The following is a 26324-nucleotide window of genomic DNA, read 5'->3' on the forward strand; positions in this document are numbered from 1 at the left end:
TTAATTCTAAGGAGGCAATTATGATGATTCTTTCTGAAAGACTTGATGGATGAATTTCAGCTAACACAGGCTGGAAGACTTCGACATATTTAAGGCATTTCAGCTGCTGGTTGTTGACCATTTTGTTTTTCCTCTTCCTTACCTTGTCTGCCTATTTTGGAAACAGTTTAGGGGAGTTATTTGTGACAGCTAGCTGATTTAAGTTAGCAGTTAAACTGCATGCCAACTGTTATGGCCAGGTTATTTGCAGAAGTTATTCCTTGTGTTTCTTAATTTCTTAAAAAAAAAAAAAAAAAAAAAAAAAAAAAGCTGATCATCAGAGTAGAGATTATGTTGACATCACAGCTTGTATTGTTAATGTTGCCAGAATTGTAGAATGTAGTTTAATACAGTAGATGCTTTATATAGTATGCTTTATATCATGTTATGGGAAGACAAATAATTTAAGCATATTCTAAAAATGCTGGGTTAACAGTGACATATTACAGTTTCAAAATGTTTCACATAGTGGTGGTTGGTGGAGCACTCTAGACATTGAATCAATCTATAATAGTTATATTTTAATAAGCATGTCCTGGTTTCAGATGCAACTGACTTCGCAAAGCCTCGTTTTGTCTCACATTCTTCACCTCTGTTCCCACAAGTTTCCTTTCAAGAGAACTACTACACAGGAATTCCTGAACATCTACTCAGGAATTTCCCAAATTGTCACTTGTGAAGTGGCTCTGAATAACTTCAGTGTCCATTGCTGTCACTATTTTATATATCACTGGTTTGGTTAGTAACCTGTATTATTATTACAAAGTAGCAATAAAGAGTCTGTGTTAACTTTTTAATAGATGCACATTCAAAATTGACATATAAAATTTGTGCATTTCAGTGAAAATTTCTGAACAAGAACTGAGGCACTTCTGCATCTGTGATCCTGGGAATAAGCTTATTTGTGGAGTCAGGGACACTGAACTCAGGGTTGCAAACAAGGCTATTTTTTTTTTCAACTCTATACTAAACTAGTAATGGATTTTCCACATTTTAAATTGCAATTGATATTCTGTGATTGTTGGTATAGTAAGCTGGATAACCACCAACTCCTTAAAAATCACAGAATCACAGAATCATCTAGGTTGGAAGAGACCTCCAAGATCATCTAGTCCAACCTCTGTCTGACCTGACACTAACAAGTCCTCCACTAAACCATATCACTAAGCTCTACATCTAAACGTCTTTTAAAGACCTCCAGGGATGGTGACTCAAAACAAAACACAACAAAAAACAAGTTAAATATGGAAGAGAGTATTAGATTAATATGTCTCCAGCATAATTGCCTTCTGTCAGTGGAATCCAATCAGAGATCATGCTTCTTCAAATTTAACAAAATAATTAATTTTACCTTTCAAAAACACTAAAAAAGCTATGTTTTGGCTTTGGGAATTAGTTATTTGTGTCGCTGATAATAGTTTCACACTCAGTTTGTGTGTTTTGCCTCAGATTTTCCCTTGAGGCAGTATGTGTTTTGCCAAATTAATGGTACTCGCACTAGCTTCCACTTACTAATTAGTCTGCTGAAAACCTGTACATTCATAGCCCATACAGAAACATAAATAGCGCCCCCCCCCCGCCCCAAAAAAAAAAAAAACCTCTCAGGTGAGAACCCCCAGAACCCATATAGGTTTGTTCTATATAGGAAAGTTCTTAGCACTCTGCTGCCTGAAGTTAAACATCCTTTTTTCCATAGCTATAGACAGATATAATAGCTATTTGTCACAGGAAAGGGCAAATATGGCCACTGAATCCATTCTGTGTAGGGGTTATAGTCCTCAGAGGATTTCTCCTGAGATCTTAATGGCTTTGATTTGCTCCACAGTTGGTTTCCACTAATTAAATACATTTCTTTCACCTGTTCGTAAGTTGATTTTTTTCTCAGTTTTAACTAGAAGGAATCTTTATTTGTTGGAGTAGACTATCTTATGTACTCAAAATGATCCTGAAAATAAGTGTTAGCCTTAGAAGGAGTATTTGCTATTCTGCTTGATATAATATGTGGCATTTTGATACATTTAACAGAAATTACAAATTAGTCAGCAATTTGTGGCGTCTTTTTTTCATGATAGGGGAATTTGCATGAAATTTAATGTTATTAAAGAGCTCTCAAAATCACTCCAACACCAAGCTCTTGAGGTAGTACTGTGTAGTAGTTTTATGTAAAGCTTTGCAGTAGTGTTTTCAGTATTTCTGTATTGTGTCCAGGCCACTCAAATCAGAATGAGATGATGGAGATAAGATTTAATAGTCAGATTAAAGTATTAAAATAACGTAATGGAAATTTAAAACTCTCATGCAATTTCCAGTGTCCTTGATGAGGGTGGGGTGGCCTTAGGCAGTGTCCTTACTGTGAGGTTATGAATTCTCAGCAAATGCCCTTGCTACTGAATGAAAGCAAGATTTTGAGACTTGTTGTTCTATTCAAAATTGGATTTTTGTCCATGCAGGCTGTCCTGCAATTAGGAAGAGAGACTTGGAAGCACTGCATTTCATAGCGAGGAAGGTAACAGGAAGGAGCATCATTATCCATCTCTTCAAGGAGAGCTCTGTGGAGGCAGGTTATGGGTTGAGGCAGATGAGTTCACCGTCCTGTGATGTTCTCAATAAAGACTTTGCTGCTTTCATGGTCATCTAACTGATCACTTGACATACGCTGAACTAAGGCAGGACATGTGTCTTTCTCAGTGCCTTAATAGCTGTATTGTTAGCTCCCAGAAGGCTAATTATAGCAAGTGACACTTTGGGTTGATGAGCAAGGTATTTTCCAGCATTGCAGTTTAAGGTCATCCATGAGGGCAGAATGCGGTACAGATAATTACGGTGGACAGCCCTCATACACGGAGTGCAAATGGGTTGCCAGTGCTCCAGAGTAATGTGGCTGAGGGAGTTTGGGAAGAAAAGATGGGGAAAACACTGCAGTCAGAAACTCTTGCTTTTACTTTTTTTTTTTTTTTTGTCTGATTTGAGAGGAAGATTACATTACACAGGTTTGAATATCTACCTTTTCATTGCCAGCATTGGTATATTGCTGTCTGTCATACGTGGGTTTCATAATGAAAACCTACATTTTTTATTAGCCTTAACTCAATAGAAGTTTGTGTTTATAACATCTCTGAGGCACATGATCTGGAACACTTAGGAATATATTACTTTTGTAGATGAATCATGAGCTCCGTAAGCAGGTTTCTTTTTGCAGTCTCTTATACTGATCTTGCTATTGAAATACCTCTGAGCATGGTAGTCAGTTGTTTATAGCTGTTAAAATAGAAGTACTTGGTTTCTCAAGAAATTATGTTAATATGCATAGCAATTATCCTTGAAAAGTCTGACAAATTTGCTTCACACTTTTGGAGAAGATGCGTCTCTGCCGTGAGATTTGTGTTATGCTAGGTTACATAGTGTAGTTACAGAGTGTAGATGCTATTGTTGATCTTTTATTTTTTCTGTGCAAAGGAAAAAAGAACCTTGCCTTCTGAATGCATAGATGGCTGTAACGTACCCTGTGTATCAGGGCCACATTTGCCCACATCACACTGTTGTATGTCCAGAACGGCTCCTATCACATGCCCAGAGTTACTGTGGATTTACAGCAGCAGGACTGAGAAGAGAACTGGATTTTCTGCCTCCCCAGAAAGCACAATTTTGACACCATTTTTGATTTTGTCTGTACCTCTCTCCAATGCCAGGCAATGAAGTCGCTTCAGATTGAGTGGTTTGTTTAGTCAGCATTTCTTCCTCCCTCAGCTTCTGCTATGTATTCTTTCCTTGATTCGACCAAATGAAAACAACAACAAAAAAGAATTCCGTTGGTGTGTGAAGGTGAAATGGTTTTGTGCTCTCAGTTCATTGTTGTTGTCACCCACAAATACATAATTCTGCCTTAATTCTTGGAAATATGATGCCATCACAAAGCTTTCAGTAAGCAGCTAACACATGACAACTGTTAGGCAGATGCTAAGGATTCATTTGATACAAGCAGGTGGATACACCAAGACTTTCAGTTGTAATTCATGCATGAAAGAAAAAAAAGTTCTTTGCTCTCTAATATCCCCATGATATCTGTTTGGCCTTCTCTGAGATTGAACACAGCATGTATATTCCCTAAGCCACGCTCCACAAACTGTCTTTAGCAGTCTCCACAATGCCAGTGTAAATATTCTTAGTAGCAGTTTATTTAAGAAATAAAAAAATTATCTTGGGTATTAAAAATATATATTTTTAGCTCCAAAAGCTCAGAAGCAATGAGGTGGTTTTGTTTGTTTGTTTTCTTAGCTAATATGTCTAATTATTGACAACAGATAAAGTAATGTTTGTATATTGGTGGTACTGTCTGTTAAGCACAGTTCTTTACCTTCTCTTGGCTCACCAAAACTAGAGTATGCTACCTGCAGTCAGGTTTCTCCAGTGGTGGTACAAGTTAACTGTTGAACATTCAACACAACAGTGATCAGATATGGCCCATTATCATGTTGGCGTGAATCTGTGCTATAAAAGATTGAACGATTCTTTGCCTTCTAGTCTTCATTCCTGGTTTTGCAGACTGAGTGTAGTTTAACATTAAATGTTAGGTTACTCTTTTATAGAATTTGCATCTCAAAGCAACTCATGAGTAAATACAGATGTAACTTTATAAAATTATCCTTTTTTTTGTGTTTAAGTGTTATCAATAGACGTCAGATATATTGTTTGATCAAATAATGAAGCCAACAAGAGAACCTATCACAGAAGTATATCAGTGTATGTTTGATATACGTAACACAGACCCAAAAGAGAACAATTGATCTAAATAAAAAAAATTGGTTCCCCTGGTGTATCTAGAAGGATTAATAGCTAAAAGATGTGTTCTTCTACAGCTGCCCAAGGGCAAAATAAAAACAGTTTATATATGTTTAATGGAGGAAACAGAGGCACCTATTCTAATGCATGAAGAATGAAGAGTCTGACTGCCATTCTTTTAAATCTGTGTCTTCCTTTCAGCTGAGATATTTCTATTTGTGGGATTTATTAATAATTTTAGAAATACCAGTAACAACATACTTTTCAGTTTGGATTTATACAATTAGTCTTACGGTTACAGACAGTAAACAATAACTGGTGCGATAAGTCAATGGATTTAGTCATCATCCCTTAACAAAACTGTTTCAAGCCAAGATAGATCAGTACTTCTCTAGTCCAAAAATAGCAGACCCAACATGGGGAAAGGGAGCACAGAAAGCAAAAAACAAAATAAAAAACAACAAACCAAGAAGATCTCCTTGCTAATTTAAAAAAGATGGTCTTAAGTTATGACTGCTTTATATCTGCATTTCAAGGTCATGTAATTAGAGCAAGAAAACATTTTTTTTAGGTTAAATTCCCTTCTATTTGCAAAGGATCTGTACATGCAACAGTTCTATGAGGACAGAATGAAGTGGAAGAGCTCATGCATAGCTCCAAGGTCTCAGAATAATGACAAGCAAAGTGAAACTATTTCTCCAAAGGCTGAAGAGGATGAGAATACCTATAAAGGAGAACTTACCAGCTTTCAAGGACAAAATGCACTTTTTAAATTAATCTGGAATCTGCAAAACCTAACACAGGCAATGGTCTTCTGGCCAAGAAGAATGGTCATTCATGTACCCGTTCCAAATCCTTTCATATGAGAGCAGTTTATGGGCATTTTTCTGTCATCATTTCACTACTGGCTCTGAAAATGCATCCTCTGGTCCTTGCATTACATTTTAAAAACAGCAGTTTTTTTTTTTTCCTCCCCATTTTAACCAACACCTTAAACTATTCAGCATATTCTGCTTCAAAAGGAGCCAAAACTATTTATGGTATTACTTTAAAAAAGCAGTCCTTAGAAAATATGGTCATACTGAAGCAGAAATCAATTTCTTATCACTTGAAAATATAATTTGTTGCCCTAGTAACTTAATGTATTTTAAAAAAAATACACCCTGAAATGGGGATTTAGGCTTTACAACCAGTTTTCATTAGCTTCCTGATCTGGATATCAGGCCACAGCAAGGAGTTTGCAGCACAGTAGTCAGTTCACTGCTAATAAACTGGCAATATGCTGAGTGAACTCTGACTGTAAATATTAAAACATGCCTTTTATTGGGAATTCACAATTCAGTCGTAAAAATCCAGGTCGATAAGTTGAATTATAGGAGATGGCTGGTGTGGGAGTAATTACATAGTTTAAAGAAATTAGTGGTTGTATGGAAGCAACATCAGAAGGTACCTTTAAAATATTTTATATGTTCTTTATTTTCTTGTGCTCCCCCTGTTTTTTATGTTTCAACACATTCAGGTTTTTTTTCCTTCAGTTTTTTTTTTTTTACTTTGAAAAGTTCAAAATCAGCTATAGTTCTTGCTACAGCTGTTCCCGAGATTGTAGGTGACTTGCAGCAAGTCGGTGATCAGCATTGCAGAGGTGTCATGCCAGCGGCCAGCCAGCACCTGGAAACTGCCTGGGGAAACACCAGCCAGGTGCAGCTCCCCGTATACTCCCCGTACAGTTAATCTGTATATGGGGATTACAGCTCACCGGGTGGATCTCTGCTACAGATAAGTGCCATAGCTTTACATATCTATGTGTTATTTTAGTTTACCAGGTAATTTGGTACCATCTTGTTTCTTTTCATCTGGAAAGGCATTTTACTAAGACTTTATTTAGAGGATCCCCAACCCTGTTTTCCTCAGTACAGTTTAGCTGTGTACACAAGCCGGTAATCCCAATGGAAATGTATGGTGTTTAAATGTGCAACAAAGTTGCAGAGAGCCTTAATTCTGTGTGAAGGCTGGTGCTGCAGACCAGCACCCTTTGAGTGACAAGGTCCCATCACTGCCCTGCTGGAATATAACTGGGATATCATATCGTGACACATTGCAGTGTTGGAGTCATACCAATGATTTCTTTTCACAAAAACACCCTGCCTTATAACAGTTGGAGTAGGTTTTAAACATTTGTCTTTAGGTAAGTGAGTCTGGAGGAGTGCATTATGATTTATTTAAAAAAAAAAACAACTTATTTGCGGTTTTCCTCCACTGTTATGGGTGGGTTTATATGCATTCCGAGGATCGCAGCGTTCTCGGGTGTGCAGTGCTCCCTAGCAATGACTCTGGGCTTCAGGCTAATGATACATGATTTTCTAATCTTCTATCTCTGCAAGTGGTGGTGTGTGTTATCACCTACATTCGTGCTTCCAAAACCGGTGATGTTACACCAATTCAGAGCTTGTAGGCTGCTCAGTCAAAAATACTCCTGAATTAGAAAATAGAACGTGAATCTACTTGCATTTTTTTTCTCTGAAACACAGGGTTTATCTCAGTGATACCCCGTATTTCTCTTTAAGCTGCGTTCTGCGTTAAATGCAGTCCATTGGCACATTCCTAGTGGGTTTCCACACGAGTGACTCACTGTACGGAGGTATGTTAATGGAAAGCTGAAGCTACTGGCGCAACATGACTTGGACAAGTGCCTCCAACTCTTTACGCTCCTCGGTCAGGTGCTGTCGTGTTTGCGCACTCCGCACAGCAGAGTGGTACCCGAGAATAATGCTTCCGTGTACAGTATTGCAGTGCTGATAAACATCATGCTTCCCAGAGTGGACAAAAGAGAGCTAAACACTGCTGGATATTGCCAGCGCTGAGATGAAGATGAATTTGGGCACGTGTTGGTGCAGCAGTTTAAGCAGACCTGATGGGTTTGGGTGGATGGCTTGTGCTGAGAGCGGTGCCCTGCTGGCCGCCTCCTCTGCCTGCCGCGTAGAGAGGGCAGAGGAGAGCAGATCCGCTTCCCAGACATGAGCATTCAGCACCCAGCAGGGCAGATGGCTGTCCCACGTGGCACCATGCTGCGAAGGTGCACCCTACAGGTTCAGTTGGAGTGGCATGGCACTAAGCCAGTGCCTTCGTGCTGCCCTGTCCTTTATATGATGTGCGACGCAGGCTGTAAGCCTCTCTTCAGACACCAGGAAAAGAGACTGTCTCTGATCACTGGGAAGGTGCAGTGGGGATAAAAAAAATATTTCCAGTGCCCCAGAATATCAGCTACCTGAACAGGATAAGAGCAGGAAGAGGAATGGATGGTGTCAGGTTGTGGGGCTACAGCCTGGTCTGGAACCTGATGTGAAACCGGTGGAAGCCAGTGGGCCTCCTTTGACTTTATGGTCCTTGAGGATGGACCAAAAATGATTGCATCCTGGCTGTGTAATCACGCCAGGTTGTTAGGGTAGGCCTTGGATACAAACTTAAGTATGTGTTGTAAGGAATTGTGTACAGGTTTGAAAGCAGGTATTGCGGTGCTAGAAGGGGCTGAAAAAAATCTGCAACCATTGTTGCTGTTACTGGTGGTGGTGTGCATGAAATGCAATGTTGTTAATCACCTTGGAGTATCTCTCTCTGCTCTGTGAGAGGGAAGCATGTCTAGTGTTAACATCAGCTATTTGTGGATGTTGTTTTTTCCATTAATAAATATTTACAAGTAACATTGACTTGTGAAAGACTACTCAGCGAGGTGAAAATAGTAAAAGCTCAAAGTGTGTGCTGTCTTTGATACAATAAAACATATTGGGATACATAAACAAGCAATGACAGAATGATTAAATATGTAATTGTAGGACAGAAGATTTTTATTAATGTTAATATAATGTAGGCTTCTCTGATAATGATCATGATCACCTAGAAGTGTAAACCAGTGATTCGCTTAATATAAACTGAATGGGATTTATATTACTACATATTGTGGCTATGCCAGGACTGCAGGATTGCGTCCCAGGCATTGGAGTGCAGTAGCTGTATCAGTGTTTATTTCATTTTGGTGGCATAACAAAGTAGAGAGTGATCATGTTAGATAATATTGTTTAAAATCATAAAATTTAGTAGATATAGTTGTAGTCACATAGCATTTGTTTTGTCTTATTGGACAGGTTGCATTAAAATTATTTTCAGTTTTTTGCAGTTTTGGGATACAAAGCACAAAGGTTTTAATACCCTAGGAACTGCGAGTTGTGTGGGCTGAACAGATGAGCATACTCTGTCAGAGATCGGGATTTTGCAGAAGATTAGCATACTAAAAGCTAGTATTTCCAGAGTCTTTGCAATCCAGGGGCTGTCACCTACTGCATCTATGCCTTCAATTTCTTACCTGTAATGCTGTGACCATTCTTTTGGGTAAGATTATTTGGGAATCTTCAGCAGGTGCAGAGACTCCACGAGCAGGGTGTGTGCGATGTGAAAGTGCAAAGCCTGTTACCTGCTGGCGTGCCCAGAAGCTAGCTGGGATGTAGTGCACTGCTAGACTTGCTGTTTGGGCACTCACCACGCCACCAAGATCCCACAGAGGTACGAGGTGAAAGGCCATCCTCTGTGCATTCAGGGATGGTCCTCCCTGCACTGGTGGTGCCACCTCCCACACTGCCACTGCTGTTGGTGGGTGGGTGATCCATGGGCTGGCCTGCCTGACCTGATGGTTTTGCCCTTTAGGACATTATACTTGCCCTTGCTGAGGTTTTTCCTCTTGAATCCTTGAGCTGCAAGGATTCAATCCTTGAGCCGCAACCATCCCATTACAACAGCCTGGCCTCTGTCTGTAGCTTGTCTCTGGGCGGGCTTTCTCATAGCTCTTTCTCTCCTCAAACTCCTTTGTGTTTATAAGGATTTAAGAGTGTTTTCAGTTCAATAATTCCACAACAGTGAATTCGTTTTAATTTTAAATTCTCTTTTGGGAGGCTTGTTAAGCCTGATGGAGTTAATGAAAGAATCCTTCACAAAATCCATTTAGTTTAGCACGAGAAATTCCAAAATGGCAGCTGCCACTTCTGACACCAGCTGTTTTGTTTTAACAAAGTACCCCTGTATGGGCAGCGCGTGGTTGCTGGTGCTGATGTATCGGAATTCAGAGCGTCCTACATTGCTAGGTCTTCCAAGAAACAAGAGTCGGCATGTAAATAAAACTTGTCCCTGTCTGATTCATCTTACTTGCTTGATGTTTCAAATGCATTTTTGAGGGAAGCATTTGTTTATATTGAATATAATTTGTGTTAACTCATAGAAGTATCTTTGTTAACAACTGTAATCAGATAGGTGACGGCATTGCTAATTGCTGATATCATCAGGAGGCTGTGGTTCCTGCTGGTTAGAGAAGAATTTAGTGATCATGACCCCAGGCACAGCTAGCTTATGCATATCCATTTCAGAACATGTTTTTAATATGTAGAAAACTGAACATTTGCATCTTATCACTCAAGCAGAGTAGCTGAACTTAGAGTTTATTTCATGTTCATATCCTTGATGGGATGTTTCTTCCCTAGGATCAGTGGCAGACCAACAAAGCTGCAAGGCACACACTTTGAAAGCACCATGCTTCTGGTCATCGTGCAGTAGAGCAAACAGATAAGTAGAGATTTTAATAAAAACCTCTAAAAGTTTGGGGCCTAGGTGTAAAACCAATGCAGCTTCAAGCTGTGGCCCAACTACCTCATGCTCTCATAAGATAAGGCAGCCTGAGCCATGAAGATCTATATTCAGGGATGAGTAGTGATTGAATTACTGGTGCTAAATCATCTAGGAGTAACTGGTTCTTCAATATGTAAGGGTCGTTTTTGAGTAAGACTTAAACCAGTGTCTAATTATTGTCTTTAAATTAGGTGATATTTTTTAGAAAAGTGAGAGATAATATTTAATTAAAAAAAGTAACTTGTCTTTGCTTGCAAAAAGCACTTTGAACCAACAGTGCATTATGTTTTGTTGTTGTTTTTTCTATTATTTTGTTGCTATTAGTTGTCTCTGGCTGTTGGTGTGTTTTTGAGAAGATTCAAAAGGCGTTATTTGCCTAGCTGACTGTGTAAGTATTAAACAGAAGGAATTGATGCGAAAGGAACAAGACACATTTCAGTCCTCTTGCTGCTTGATGCGGTTTGAATGGAGGAGTTTGGCTGAATGCATTTGCCTTTTTGTTTTGTCTCCTATACTGCTTCCAACTGCCTAGTAGGACTCATAGATGTGAGGTTCAAAGAGGAGATGCTGCTCCCTTGTTCCATCTCAGGAGAAGAGCTTGGAAAGTATCTTGGTTAATATTCTGTTGTGTCAGAAGGTTCAATGGCTTTGTTCTGAATTTAGTATTTGGCTACAGTAAATCTGAGGGGGAATCTTAAACATGGGCTTATGAAACAGAGCATACCAACTGCTGGATTGGTGGTGGTGTGGTGTTAAGAGCAAGTGACACACTGGGTGCATGGGAAAATGTGCCATCCATTTGCTGCTTCAGGCTTGCTTCTGGTAGTTGCAGAGAGATGATGTTACTTTCTGACCAGTCTCCTTCAGTCACCGTATTATCTGTTGTTACTGAATATCCTAAATTCATCAGTTGTGTAGTCACTTATTTGGATTGGCTTGACCTGAAAATTATCCGAAATGTTTTCTTTGCAACCTTAGTGTCAATCCAGGGGCTGGACTGCATATTTCTGGGCATGCAATAGCATATATGGAAAAAGACCTTGCAAATGATTTGCATTAAGTAATAGTCATCTAATGAAAGCAATTCATCTCTTCTGTATTTCAGAAAGAAGATGCTTTCTGTTCTGATTCCTTGAGTTAAAGGTGATCTCCTCTGTTATTCTATCCTTGGAACAATGCAGTAGATGTAACCTGCAAAGCTTCCCACAATCTAAAATCATAGAGATGCAACATTGCCTGAAATTAACCAGTGAGATTTCAGATTAAGTATTCGTGCCCAAATGTCTTTTTCTTTTGACTTTGTTTTTAATCATTCATCTTTTCAGAAAATCATCGTACGCCTTCAGACTAATGAGCTGCTAAAATTGTAACCTTGACTGTTTAAACTTCAGTGTTAAATTGCGGTCTTTTACAGTAGATTCTTTCCAAGGTATTCAAAAGAAAATTATATGTTACATTTAGTTAATTTAACACCAAAGACACTTGTCAGCTCTCAGTAATACTTGCAGCATTAATTTTCTCCCTTTCCCAAGCATACCGACATTTAACAAAAGTTGCGCTTGGTAATTCTTGATAATTCTTGCATTTAGAGTGATATTTGCTCAAGCAGTTGCATATCCTTGCAAGCAGATTGCATGGGAAGCCTCCCTTGTTCTTTGTGTGCTGGGAGGCAGAAGACCTGCTGACGCAATCAGTGTACCACAGCAGGACGCTGTTGTCCTTCAGTGATTGTATTTCTGGTGGAAAGGAGTGTGATTTCTCTTAATTTTTGTAAAATGAGGCTTGGCATAGATAATCAGTCAAGAACCAGATGCTGTGGGTTGATGCTCCAGTGTCTGTTGGAGATGCAACAATCTGTACCAGGAACTACACATTAGAACAGTTCATTTTCATTTCCTTTTGAATGAAAATAAAAAATTTACTCTAAAATAATTCTAGCATGGTTTTAATAAGATCCCTTTGTTTGCTTTGCTGTTATTCAGGTAACAGCAGTAGTGCTGTGGGTAGGAATGCAGTGAAGGTTTCAGTAAACCAGCAAAAAAATAAGCTAAGTATATACAAAAACTTATAAATTCCTAAAAAAAAAAATATGAAAAGTATTGAAAATGACACTGGTAAATACAGTTAATTATATAGAAGACGTTTATTGAAGATTAAAACAGAGAATCCACCTTAGTTTTCTTGTGACCTTGAACAAAGTCACTTAAGCTCTTTGTGTCTCTTCCATGCAGAGAATTATATTTAACATTACTGGTTGGTGTGTCCTTCCACTGGATAACAAAATGATTCAAACTTAGCTAGCATAAAGTCGTATTAAAGTGTGATTGCCATGCTAGAGGTTTTATATTGCTTAAAATCATTGTGCAGGTAGATGTGCAATCTAGTTATACCCATTCTGTGGAGGAAGGGTATTTATGTGAAAATGCAGGACGTTTAGTTAATCCTGTATGCTTACTTTTTGCTTTCTCACTCTCTGGGGAAAGAGAGTCGAAAAACATGGACCGTTCTGGGCAGACAGCTTTGTGGCTGTAATTTTGCTCAGCTCATACCTCTATTTTGTCACAGCTCCTGAACCTAAAGGAGGAATTAACTGGATCTGGGTGAAGTAAAGCTGTGGATCTGATGTATTTTCCAGAGATTTTTAGTCTGTATGGTGGAGGTCTTTGTCCTCTTTCCTTTTGAGGGGCTCAGGACTCAATTTCTTGAATGCAAAAGTTGCAATCTAGAGAAACCCAAGATTATTTTCCCTTAAGGTAAAGATAAAAGATAACTTTTCTCAGATACTTTCTTGAGTTAATATGTCTCATTTGTATATTTTGGAGTGAATGTTTTGTAGCTACAGAAATATAACTTCAGTATAAAGTGATCCCAACACTAGCAGAATGAGACACATGCTTTGAGTTCAGTGTCTAGTCCTCTTCTTCCTCTCCTACAAAAAAAAATTTTCTGCTGTGCCTCTCTGACTTGTTTTTTCTTTAGTTACAGAACTCTGATAATGGTTATGGTATCTTTGACCTGTACATTGGTCATAATTACTCACTTAAAATGAGGGGCAAAATCCAAAAACGTAGGTTGCTTCTTGCTGTTCTTTGTAATGCTTTCAAATGATAATCTCAGAGACTTTCACGAAGCAGAACAACTGAAAAACTAGAACACCAGAAAAAGTTGTAGCACTGCAGTCATGTTTACGTGGAGCTCTACAAATGCCTTTTATTTTATTTTTTTTAAACTGGATTCAGTTCCTGTTGTATATGTAATGTCTTGCAGAAGCCCAGTTATGCCAAGCAAGTGAAAGGAGGAAGATTATTAGCTCCCCAAGGGCAGCATTCTTCCCTCTAGAGTTAGACCGGTTTGTGCATATATGCTTCTCCATGCTTGTCCCGTCTGTGAGCTCGCCTTGTTTCTAGGGCCAAGAGAGCACTGTAAATTTCAGGTTCTTTTACTTGCTTACTCATACTGTCTGTGTTGCAATTTAATGCTAATTATGTTGACTGCCTTTATGAACTGTTCCACAATCTGCGAAAGGAATAATTAGCAACAGGTGAAAGTAAACCTAGTGTTGCTATCAAGCAAGTGAAGCTGTAGACAGCATGCCTGAAGTCATGTGTTCCCATCCCGTACATCCTTAGTTCAGCATGACCCCTAATTTTGTGCTTGCCTGCCTGAATCATGGCTGAAGAGTTAAGTATGAAAGTCACATAGATACACATGTACAGTATGATTTGCACAGGAATTGGCAATAGAGGAATCAACAGGCATTAGGTAAATTCTATATTATTAAAAGATTTTTCCAACACATTCAACTTGCAGAGTGCCAGATGCATGCTGTAGGTGCAGATAGTGCAAAAGGTAAGTTCAGTTCAGGGGAACTTCAGTTGCCACTCCAGGCTTTTCCCTCCAGTACAGCACAGAGTGAGAGTATGTAGCTGCTCTTTCTCGCTGAAATGTCACCTGCTGGAATTCCTTCAGAGCACAGAATTTTGTTCCTTTCTTCACTGCTTCACCAAAATCAATGGATATGAAAGGTCAGAAAGTCTTAAATGAAGGATAAGATATCAAGCAACAAAATGGTCTTGGCAGAAAAGAGCATGACAGGAGGAAGAACTCTCTTATGTGCATGGTATTTAGAGAAAATACTGCAAGATATTTTTCTGTTTTTCTCCCTTTTTCATTAGAATACATGCTTATGTTGTCAGAATTGTTGACATTCTCATGAAGTTCGGAGGTAAAGAATGGACTTTATGGCTCTGGGCTTGTAATTTATTTATTTATTTATTTATTTATTTATTTATTTATTTATTTATTAATGGGAGGAAGTATATCAGTTTCTGCTGTAGAAGACCAAGATATTGAAAAATAGTAATTTGCCTAGTGATAAATGCAATTAGTTCCATGAGAGAAAAACCTCCTCAGAGAGAGCACTTGGTTTGTCATTTTCCCTGAGAATTCAGCATCATCTTTGCTGCGTGGTTTGCCTTCCTCCTCATTTCTCTCCGCTTTCGCAATGTATACATACAGGAAAAGAAAGGCTCACCTTTACCTATTTCTGCTGTGGTTTGGCATAGAGGAAAGGTACTGGGCTTAGTTTTAGGTGCATAATAATTAATTCTATTTCTAAAAACCTCTATTTCTGAAGTTTTTCTTCAGCAAATTTTCTTCAGATTCTTTCGAAATCAACTGATTTTGTCTGGAGATCTCAAAAAAATAATAATAATTAAAAAAAAGGAACAGAAGAATAGAACAGAAACCTCCCAATAGGGGTTTGAGAATAAAACAGTATCAGGGCATCTCCAGAGAAAATACAAAATGCAAAATAAAGGAAAATTTTAGCAGGGTATTAATTGCTACTGAATATACTGAATGATTCACAATAGGGCTCATTAAGAAACTTTCTTTGATTTTCAAAGATTGATATTTCAGTAATGATACAGCTTTAGCTAGTTCTGTTACAGACATTGAAAAACTCAAACAGATCTTAAAAATAATATTAATTCTTGCTGCATCCACAAATTTCAAACACTGTACTTTCTAAAATTCATGGCTACAGAAAAGAAATATATGTGCATATGTGTTTTTTGAAATAAGATTACAAAATACAGCATTCAAAAATAACAGTTTTGCCCCAAGGTTGTTTATGTTACTTCCGTTTGTCCCACTTACGTTTGTGTATTACAACACCCACTTAACTGAATGTATATTTATAATGGCTTTTTTTTACTGAACCTTAACTGATAAAAATGATATACTGAACTGAAAGAATGAGCAGCTCCTGGAGATTTTTTTTGTTTACTTATTTTTTATTTCTATTAGTCAACATATTTGTGGTCTCAGGACTCTCTGGATTACTTGTCTAACTCTGCTTTGAAAGCAGAGCTATTCTTTCCTCAGAGAGTGGTTTGTCTGGGATTGGCACTGACACGTTTCCTTCCCCAGTTCCCCTTCTGAACATTTTAGACAGTATCTCTGCCCACTAAATTGAAGAGCCATGCTCTCTCTGTTTCAAATTTAATTTAAAGTTGGAATAGCTTCAAAAAAGATGCTATTAGATGCTTTCAAAACCTGTACCCTTACAGGTACAACAGTGAGATGAAGATGTTGAGGTGAATCAGCATTGCCACCCATGGTGAAGCCTTTGAACGGTGGCCATTGAGCAGCTAGGGAGCAACTGTTCTTTTTCCTGTACATTGTGGGAAGTCTGATTAATTAGTTCTTTTCTAATAATTTTTTTTGATCCATGTTGTTTCACTTATGTATACTGAGGCATTTCAAGGGCTACTGTAGTGCTTTGGGACATTCCTCTATTTTTGGCAAACTGAAGAGTTTTGTTGTTATGCAACTTCTGGATGTTTAATAAATTTATTCTTAAACATGCAAGTTATTATAGAGGACTTTGAGTTTGTTGGGTGCGAGTCAGAGTTCTGAGCATCTAGGACTTTGACAAATCAAACTGTGAAGAGTGGAGCTGAAAGCTCAGGATGCGAAGACCAACAAAATAATGATAAGCTGTAACAAATATGGTTAACTTCATGTAGGAAATCTCTTAGAGAGGTCTGAGATACTAAAATCTGTGTTTTCATTTCCAAAAAAGGAGGCAGAAAATTGTATGGCAACAGGGTGTTTCGTACTACTGTTGTTCATCTCTGTTGCAGAGCTGTACTTAGCATTGAATAACGTGGCAGTGTGTTTTTGTGAAGGCCACAAAGCAGCATGTGTCCCTGGAGTTCTAGAGTGCATTGCAACGCCTATGCCGGAGATCACGAATCAAGGCTGTTCCAGACCTTACCACGAGTATCGGTGCCTATTGCTTCTCTTGATCCAGCAGCTAACAATAACCATTACAGTCTGAGTTTGCCTCTTAATGCTTGAGGGATATGAAGCATGCTGCTTCTCATTGCAGTCTGGGCATGCATATAGGGGTTGTCATAGGCTAAGGAGTTGAGCCTTTAAAATCTGAAGGCAGCTCTGTGGAAAATAACAAAACTGGGTTTTCTTCTGCTGAATACAGAATGACACCAAATGTAAATTCCAAAAGAGCTGTCAAGAACTGAATCCCTGACCCTGCTCCATAGCAAATGGAAGCTACATCTATCTAAATAAACACAAAGATTGTCTGAATATAATAAAACATACCAGTCCAAATAGTTAACACTGGGCAAAATTTTGAACAAAGAATAGGTAATGTAAGTTTTCTGAAATGGGAATAATCAGTTGTAACTTTAATGATAGCTGCTGCTGTTAGTGCCAGCTTTCATCTCTGAGAAAGTTTGTACTCATCTTACTTTCTTTTGTATTTCTTTTGTGCATATTTTATTTACATGTTCCTGTTTAGATACAGTGAACCTGATGCTTTTTCCCCTGCCTTTTATTCACATTATTGTGAAAAAGAGCAGTTCTAACATTTGTGTTTAACCTTGTATTTTCCATGTTACCAGTGGATCCTGTGACCCATGGTTGGGGGAATGTTATTTTGGCTTTTCAATAACAGCAAAAAATAATATTTTGAGTTTATGTGTGTGTTTGTTTTTTAACTGAGTTTGAGGGGGTCTGTTTTAACTGTCTTTTTCCTCTTTGAGACGGATCTTATAAGATTCCCAAATTATACTTTTAAAGAAAAAGATATATAAGTTGGATGCAGAACATAATTAGTCCTGTCAGACTGACCTTAAATCTTAATAACTTAATAGCAGAAAACCTTTTGAACGTGCAAAACTGGTTTATCTGTTCTTGCTCATTTGGACATCCATGTTGGAGAGACCTTCATCTACCATTTTTCCTAACTTTTTCATAGAACCACAGAATCACAGAATGGTTTGGGTCAGAAGGGACTTTAAAGACCACTCAGTTCCAACGCCCTGCCATGGGCAGGGACACCTCCCACCAGACCGGGTTGCCCAGGGCCCCATCTAACCTGGGTGCAGCCTTTAAGCCAATTCCTTGTCCACTGAATGGTCCACCCTTACAATCCATCTCTCTCCAGTTTGGAGACCAGGATGTCATGTGGGACCATGTCAAAGGCCTTACAGAAGTCCAGATAGATGACATTGGTTGATCTTCCCTTGTCAGCTGATACAGTCACTCCATTATAGAAAGCCACCAGATCGGCCAGGCGCAATTTACCCTTGAATAAACCATGCTGGCTGTCTTGAATCACCTCCTTGTCTCGCATGTGCCTTGACATTGCTTCCAGGAGGATTTGTTCCATGATCATCCCAGGCACAGAGGTGAGGCTCACTGGTCTGTAGTTCCCTGGGTCCTCCTTTCTACCCTTTTTAAAAATGGGAGTGATGTTTGCCTTTTTCCAGTCACCAGGGACTTCACCTGACTGCCAGGACTTTTCAAATCTTATGGAGAGAGGATTGGCAACTACACCAGCCAGTTCCCTCAGGATCCTGGGATTCATGTCATCAGGCTCCATAGACCTGTACCTGTTCAGATTTATCAGCTGGTCTTGAACCTGCTCTTCACTTACAGTGGAGGGGGACTTTGCTCCCCCTGCCCTCATCTTCAGGTTCAGGGAAATGAGTGATGTGGGAAGCCTAAGGGCCAGGCTACACCATTCATTTTTCTCTTTCGTGCCTGGCACCGAAGCAGCTATTTCTGCTCTTCAGTCCTGTTCTCAGTGACCTGGTCCCTAGGGCCATTTGCGTGCTGGATGTGCCAGAATCCGTGTGAGGGTGAGGACCTGCAGGCTTCTGCCCACAACCCCTGCGAGCAGAAACAGGGACATGGGCCTGGATCTCACTCTGCTGAAGGTGTGGGGTGTGACATGGCCTCAGGCTCAGCCAGAAACCTGGAAGGACATCCCAGGCTTGTACGTCGCACTATGCCACATGGTGGGCCTCCTCTGCTTAGCTCTGGCTTGCTTGTTCCAGCTTCCTGTCTTCTTCTCTGAGGGACTGATGCCCTGCCTGCAGTGCTGGGTGGTAAGGATGGTACTTGCCATGCTGCTGCCCTGCCAGGAGGTACAACTGTAACTGACTCCTGCTTTTACAGACACACATCCATATTGTTCATTTTTAGCATTACTTTTGCTCTAAATCAGATAATCACAAAGAGATTAACAGATCCATCATACCTGCTAATAGGCATAACTTCTTCCTAATCCCTGATACTTAGTGTTTGCCTTGTGCTATGAAACTTCAAGATGAGTATCTTGTATACATTTTTATCTTGCTACTGTAATCTTGGTTGTTCTTGTTATGCACATAACCCAATTCAGCTTTGACTCCTCCTAAAATCTGTATCTCCCATCGTACTGAGAAAATACCACGTGTTAATAATGCTACCTCCTTTTATCTGTTTAGCCTGTTTCTCCCTTCTTCAATGACTCAGCTTAGGAATTCTGTTTTCCAAATAGTATACAGCTTTTGTGAAAAAGATCTTTTCAGTAGCTTTGTTCAAAGAAAAATAATACCCTCGGTGCTGGTATTTCCACTGAATAATTTTGGCAGGTGGATGCTAAAATGTGTTACAGCTAAACATGTAAAATTTTTCTTTATTGTTTTCCTGTCACTTTCATTAATTTCTTTAATTATATAGAATTTCTGTAAATTCTTCTAATTTAAAACTGGTAAAAATGCTGCAGTTTTGACACAGGCAAGAAATATTAAAATCAACAAGCATGGGGCAAATACAGTATCACGTGCTTTTTAATATGTTTAAGACTGTTTATTATTTTGTAATAGCTCATGGTTATATGCCAAATTGATTAGGTATTGTAACTATCATTAATGTGTATTTTCAGTAGTAAACCACACTATGCTATTTATCTAAAAACAAATGGAGTTCTTTATGCTGCGTTGAACTAGTAAGCAGAAATGGACGGACAAAACAGTATGTCCAAGAAAGGAATGGCAGACTCTGGGTGGTGATTATTACTTTTATTTGGCCAGTGATGGAGTCTAAGGAAGCACTGAAATTGTGCTTTCTAATATTAAGAATGCTAAAGCTCCAGTAAAGTATTTCAGTAAATTAGACCAAAAGAAAGAAAAAAAAAAGTCTGAAAGATCATTTTGGCTCTTACTAGTATTTTTGTTCAGGCAGTCAGCAGTATAGACACTGAAGAAATGCACCAAGAGGTTAAAGGAAAGTGGAGGCTGTTTATAAGTTGCTGCAGGAATATGGGTGCTGCTTCTCAGAGCGGATATAGCTGGATGACTCCAGGCAGTGTTTCTCTGTTGTTTTGTTTTTATTTTTTGTTTTGTTCAGTTCTTTTTTTTCTTAAAAGAAACCCTGCTGCAAACATGCTGAATGTAGAGCCAGCAGAGCTCATTCAGATCTTCAGGAGGTAACTGGAGATCTGACTGGTTTAACACTTATGGTGTAGCTTTCCAGGATCTTTAGTCTGTTATTTTTCTGAATCACAACGAGCATACTGAAAGTAAATATATGTTATAGCTAAGTCTAAATCCCCAAACGAGCATTTTATTTCATTATTATGCTTCGAAATGTTGAAGAGGAAAAACATCAAATTTTCTTTTTAGTTTAATTAGCTTAGCAATTTTATTAGGATGTTTCATGATAAACATAATCATACTGGTAACAGCGGGGCTTTCTTGGCATCCAAAACGTGAGGTGAAGACAATGGCAGAGTAAGAATTCTGAAATCAATAAGCATGGGAACACTAGCTGGTAACATTTTAGGGGATGGTTAGCAGAAACTCAGACAAACGCACACAAAAACATAGAAATCTTGGCCCCACTGAAGTCAATAGGAGTTTTGCTCCTGACCTTAAGAGAGAGAAAATTTGACCTCAGTTATGCCACTGCGGGAGGGATGAGGGGACAGAAAAAAAAAAAAAAAAAAAAGCTTGAAATTGCTGAGAAGTGGGAGAATGAATTTGATTATATTGGAAAAAAAAAGTGGGGTGTGTGTGTTTCATAAGTGGGGCAAAAGAAAAGTTTTTGAACAAACTATTTTTAAAGTTTCTTATTAAACATATTTATTTTCATATAGTCCAAGACCTGAAGCAATAGTTCTCACTTTATTCCCAGTGGTTCCTATTTGTGCACAGATACTGAGCACTCCTATCTATGCCACTGTTCATCTTAGTGGATTGCTGTCTCTCACAAATCTACAGGTTTTCCAATTTCCCAGTACTTATAGAAGTGGTTCAGCAGCTTCTCTTCATGCTTTTATATGTTTATTTAAAGTAGGTCAAAAAGAAAATGGACGTAATACTTGCAGGCAACTTCAGTTCCTTTGGTATATTCACATTATGCTTGCAGCCAAATGGCTTCTCTTGGAAAAATGTATGCTGTTTACATCTCCTAAGGCTGCAGACAGGTATACTGATTCAGTAGAGCATCAGCTCTTTACAGCTCTGAGAAAAGAAGGCAAGAACTTTGCCAGTGGTAGTCATATAAAAGTTTGGTGCCTTTTGAAAAAAAGTGGCAATTAGCCACTTCTTTACCCCTTGTCCAAGCATCGATATCTGAAAGCAGTTAAGGATTTAAATCCTTATGTATGTTTCCACACCTGTGTCTAAAGCGCAGTTTATATTCAAGAATAATGATAAACTTTCTTAAACCATGCAGTTTCACCGTTCTGTTTTTGTGTTGACTTCTCACTGTCCCATCATTTGTTTTAATTTTATTTAATATAGCACATATGCTACTTATGTAATTACACTTAACATTTCGCTGTTGTATATTAGTTTTCCATGAATGGCCCACAAATATTCTTAAAAGAAAAATAATTAGCATTTTAAGCCCTGTAGAAGCAATTCAGACTGCTTGATCACAGTGATTGCTTATGGTTGGGTTCAGAACTGCTACTATTGTGAATCTGTCTGTGAAATCCAGGCATTTGCCATAGTGTTTTGCATTTCCGTGGAACAGCTTTATGACAAGAACATTTTTGCTGCTGTGCATAAATATTTGGAGGATGTCAAGAGATGTGTTAGAGAATAGAAAAGTTGTGACATCCACTTTTCAGCCTTTCTGATCCTAAACTCGTGAAGGTAGGCAACATTTCTTTCACTGACTTCATTAGTCAAGGAGTTGGTGCTCCTGTTTCTTCTAAAAGCAGTTATGGTTTTCTTTTTGTCTTTCTTTAAAGCAGGAGGAAATGGGAAGTAATAAAAAGACCTATTATCACCATTGTATTACCAGAAAAAAAAAACCAAACTGCCAGTACCTACTGTTGAAGAAAGACTAAAAAGGCACTTGGTAACAGAATGGCCCGGTGCTGTGGGAGAGCTGTAATAGCTAGTTAGATCAATCAGTGTCTCTGCTGAGTCTTGACAAGTTTCTGATTTAATGGGCTGAGCCTGTTTCCATAATTAGTCTAAAAGTTTTTAAGGTTTGACAAGACCAAACTGCCCAGATTGGCTTTGTACTGCAAGCTTGGAGTTCCTTTAGGTCACTATAAAAGCAGACTATTTTGTCCCTAGAAAAATGGTCATCTTTTCAATTTTTTTTAGTTCTTTCATTGACTTGTTAAAGAAAACACAACCAAAGAGTGCAAAATTATCAGAGGCTGGCTGTGGAGGCCAAGTAAACTGAAGCAAATCTGCTAAGCACCAATTAATATGCTGGTGGTTAACTTACATGTTATATTTAATTTCTTGTTACTCATTACTTCCTAAGATGAACATGACTTAGATGTCAAGATATTATTGTGTGACAACTGCCATGTAGCTAAAAAGCAGATGTTTTATCAGTCAAATGAAACGTCATCAAATAGAAACATAATTCCGCAGGAAAGCGGTACTGAAAATCACAAATCTGATAGTGAAACCAGAAGAAAAGGACTGCTGTTCGATACAGATTCTGGAATACCGCTTTGACAACCCAAACAGTCGAGTAGTATATTTATGCCTTCCTGAGATGAATGGTAAAAGTCCAACTCAGTTTGGCTTGGGAAGGAATCAAATCATTCTATTTTTGCATGAATCTAATCATTCAGCTAATTTTGGCTGAAATTAGAGTCGTGTCAGGACTAATACATGCTGGTTGGTGAGAACTGACTAGTGGCATTTCACAGGATGAGGGTTTGTCTTGTAGAGCAGCAAGTTCCAGCTGTAGTACCACCTGCCTGTGAGCACATTCCTTACTGGAGAAAGAAGGAAAAAGTGATAAATAAGACCTATGTTTGTGTGACTTCAGCCAAGGATTTTCCTACCTCAGGGGAATACACAGCTTTTCTAAATGACCCTTTATTCTGCTGCTGTATGAGGCTGGATGTGATCCAGGACATCAAACTGTATATAGCTGTAGATTTAACACAATTAAATACTAGCCCTTATCTTCTAATTTAAATGGCTCACCATGTTTCTAGTCCAAGTTTTTATTGACTAAGAATAGTGGATTTTAGATAATGAAATATTTTGTAGTGATTCAAATAAAAAAGACAAAACCAGAAGCTTTATGAAATATGAGAATCTTTATCTAACTAAAGATTAATCCCTAAAAGCTTAAGTTTTAGAATGTGGTTAGTAATGACTAGATTTTGCTTTAGTTGGAACTTAATCTCTGAAAGGAACTATTTCTTTTTCTTCTTATTTTCTTCCTGAGCTTTTCATAGCACTCAGACACAGAGTGAATGGATAGTTTAGGAAAACCGTAGTTGCAATCTGGAGTCTGTTACATCCAACCTGTCTTTCACGATCCAGATGGAATGAGGAAATGCTGGCAGAGGTTGATGACTGCTGACAGTGAGTGAGACGGCTTTGTTCCAGCTGTTAGTGTGGATTTCTCCTCAACGCAATGTCCCTGACCTCAGCTCTGCTGGAGGCAGTCTCGATAGTGAGTGAAGAACACAATGATGTGGATAACTTGTTTCAGGCCATCCGGTGGCTTGAGTGCCACGCATTAGAGGTGCATTGATAGATAAACATGGGAAAGGTTAATTTCTGCTCTGTTCATTTTACTGTTCCCTCCATGAAGGAAGAAGTTCAGCCTTTCCAGCTGTGGTAACTTTGAAAACAAGTCAGAAGGGTGATGAGTAGCTGTCTGCCCTCCTCCTCAAAATGAAGCGGTTCAAATGCCCCCCACACTCCTTTTCGGTGGTTCTCATGGCTGTACGAATGTGACATTGGAATTTCTTCTGTTTTAAGAAAGTGCTCTTCAAGTTTTGATGTATTTTGGTGATAATTTGATGGTGGACAGAGTATAGCCAATATCTAAGCTTGTAGGTGCTGTTGTTTCTCCCACTCAACTGAGAAGGGAGACTCTGAGCTTGGCTAGCTCAGGCCGGGATCGGAAGTGGCCCTGTTGCGTGATGACATGGCATAGCACTTGACAGTATATTCCCATCATTTTACGAAAATCAGAGGGGTTTATGGACATACCAGAACGGTTTAGCACAAAGACTCACAAATCACAAGACATGTTACAAAACAAAACAACACAACAGAATCACAGAATCATCTAGGTTGGTAGAGACCTCCAAGATCATCTAGTCCAACCTCTGACTTAACACTAACAAGTCCTTCACTAAACCATATCACTAAGCTCAACATCTAAACGTCTTTTAAAGACCTCCAGGGGTGGTGACTCAACCACTTCCCTGGGCAGCCCATTCCAATGCCTAACAACCCTTTCAGTAAAGAAGTTCTTCCTAATATCCAACCTAAACCTCCCCTGGCACAACTTTAGTCTATTCCCCCTCGTCCTGTCACCAGGCACGTGGGAGAACAGACCAACCCCTACCTCGCTACAGCCTCCTTTAAGGTACCTATAGAGAGCAATAAGGTCGCCCCTGAGCCTCCTCTTCTCCAGGCTGAACAACCCCAGCTCCCTCAGCCGCTCCTCGTAAGCCTTGTTCTCCAGACCCCTCACCAGCTTCGTTGCCCTTCTCTGGACTCACTCAAGCACCTCGGTGTCCTTCTTGTAGCGAGGGGCCCAAAACTGAACACAGTACTCGAGGTGCAGCCTCACCAGAGCTGAGTACAAGGGGACAATTACTTTCCTAGCCCTGCTGGCCACACTGCTTCTTATACAAGCCAGGATGCCGTTGGCCTTCTTGGCCACCTGAGCACACTGCTGGCTCATATTCAGCTGGCTATCAACCAGTACTCCTAGGTCCTTCTCTGCCAGGCAGCTTTCCAACCACTCATCTCCCAGCCTGTAGCTCTGCTTGGGGTTGTTGCGCCCCAGCTGCAGGACCTGGCACTTGGCCTTGTTGAACTTCATACAGTTGGCCTCAGCCCATCGGTCCAGCCTATCCAGATCCTCCTGCAGAGCCTTCCTGCCCTCGAGCAGGTCGACACACGCTCCTAACTTGGTGTCGTCTGCAAACTTACTGAGGGTGCACTCAATCCCCTCATCCAGATCATCGATAAAGATATTAAAGAGGATATTAAAGACAATAAAGACAATAAAAAAATACAAAACCTGTCCGCCTTCCTGTACATCTGGCATAGAAGCCATGGGATTATTGGGACAGTAACCCTCCTTCTACTGGTGGATTTTTAACATGAGAAGCCCCTCTTTCAACTTTCCCTGTAAAGTCATGAGAGATGTATTCTTGTTGTTGTTTTTGAAAGATGTGATTGGGTTCTCATTGTCATGGTTTGCCACGCTTGAGCAGTTGAGCCCATACAGGGCGTACAATGTATTCTTTGTGTGTCGGTCACAATAGAGTCATAAATATTGATGATGATTTTTAAATAGTGTGCATTGTTTGACCACTGAACTATAACCTCAAAACCACAACTAGGTGAGAGAGGTTTTTGTATTCTTTATGTGAAACAGGTGTTTATTTCACAGACTTACTGAGTTGTATTTGAATGTTCTGTTTTCTGTCACATCAACATTTCTATAAGTATCACAATATAGGGCTGGAAATTCAAAGGATGTAACAGTTTGGACAAAATATAGGAAAAACGAAGGGCATTGCACTGTGTTTTTATCTTTGTAGTTAAACTGTGTTTTGTCTGAAGTACAGAAATGACCAGGTTCAAAACCCAAAGATGAACATTAAGGAAATGTCTTATAAATATTTATATAAGCATTTATTATTAGTTAAGTAACTTGCTAGCTTAATACTGTGTGTTGTGGCTTTAGGTCACTTCTGTGAAGCTTGTCCAAAGCCTCTGGTCATATCACATATGTGATACTGTGTAGAGAACTGCATGATGTGCAAGCTCTCTTTTTGCCTCCTGAATGGGATAAATATGTCTCTATCTCTCTGCATCCATATATTTCGTAGACATTAGCTATTTCATAGCTAAGTCTGTTAAGTGAAAACTAAAATCTGTAACATCTGGCATCTGCAGTGCAGGCTGGAAAAAAACAACAAAACAAAACAAAAAAGCAAACAAACAAAAAAACACAATGTCAGATCTCTTTTTGTTGTGCAGAACTTCATGGTGATGAGTTAGATCAAGTTTGCT

General features: G+C 39.1%; 1 protein-coding gene across 1 annotated transcript in view; it reads left to right on the plus strand.

The window, feature by feature from the left end:
* Positions 1-26324, plus strand: part of KCNN2 (potassium calcium-activated channel subfamily N member 2) — a 131712-nt gene that overhangs the window by 76068 nt on the left and 29320 nt on the right. The gene's annotated exons all lie outside the window — the stretch shown is intronic.

Source organism: Cygnus olor, chromosome Z (assembly GCF_009769625.2).
Source record: "Cygnus olor isolate bCygOlo1 chromosome Z, bCygOlo1.pri.v2, whole genome shotgun sequence".
NCBI classification, from domain to species: domain Eukaryota; kingdom Metazoa; phylum Chordata; class Aves; order Anseriformes; family Anatidae; genus Cygnus; species Cygnus olor.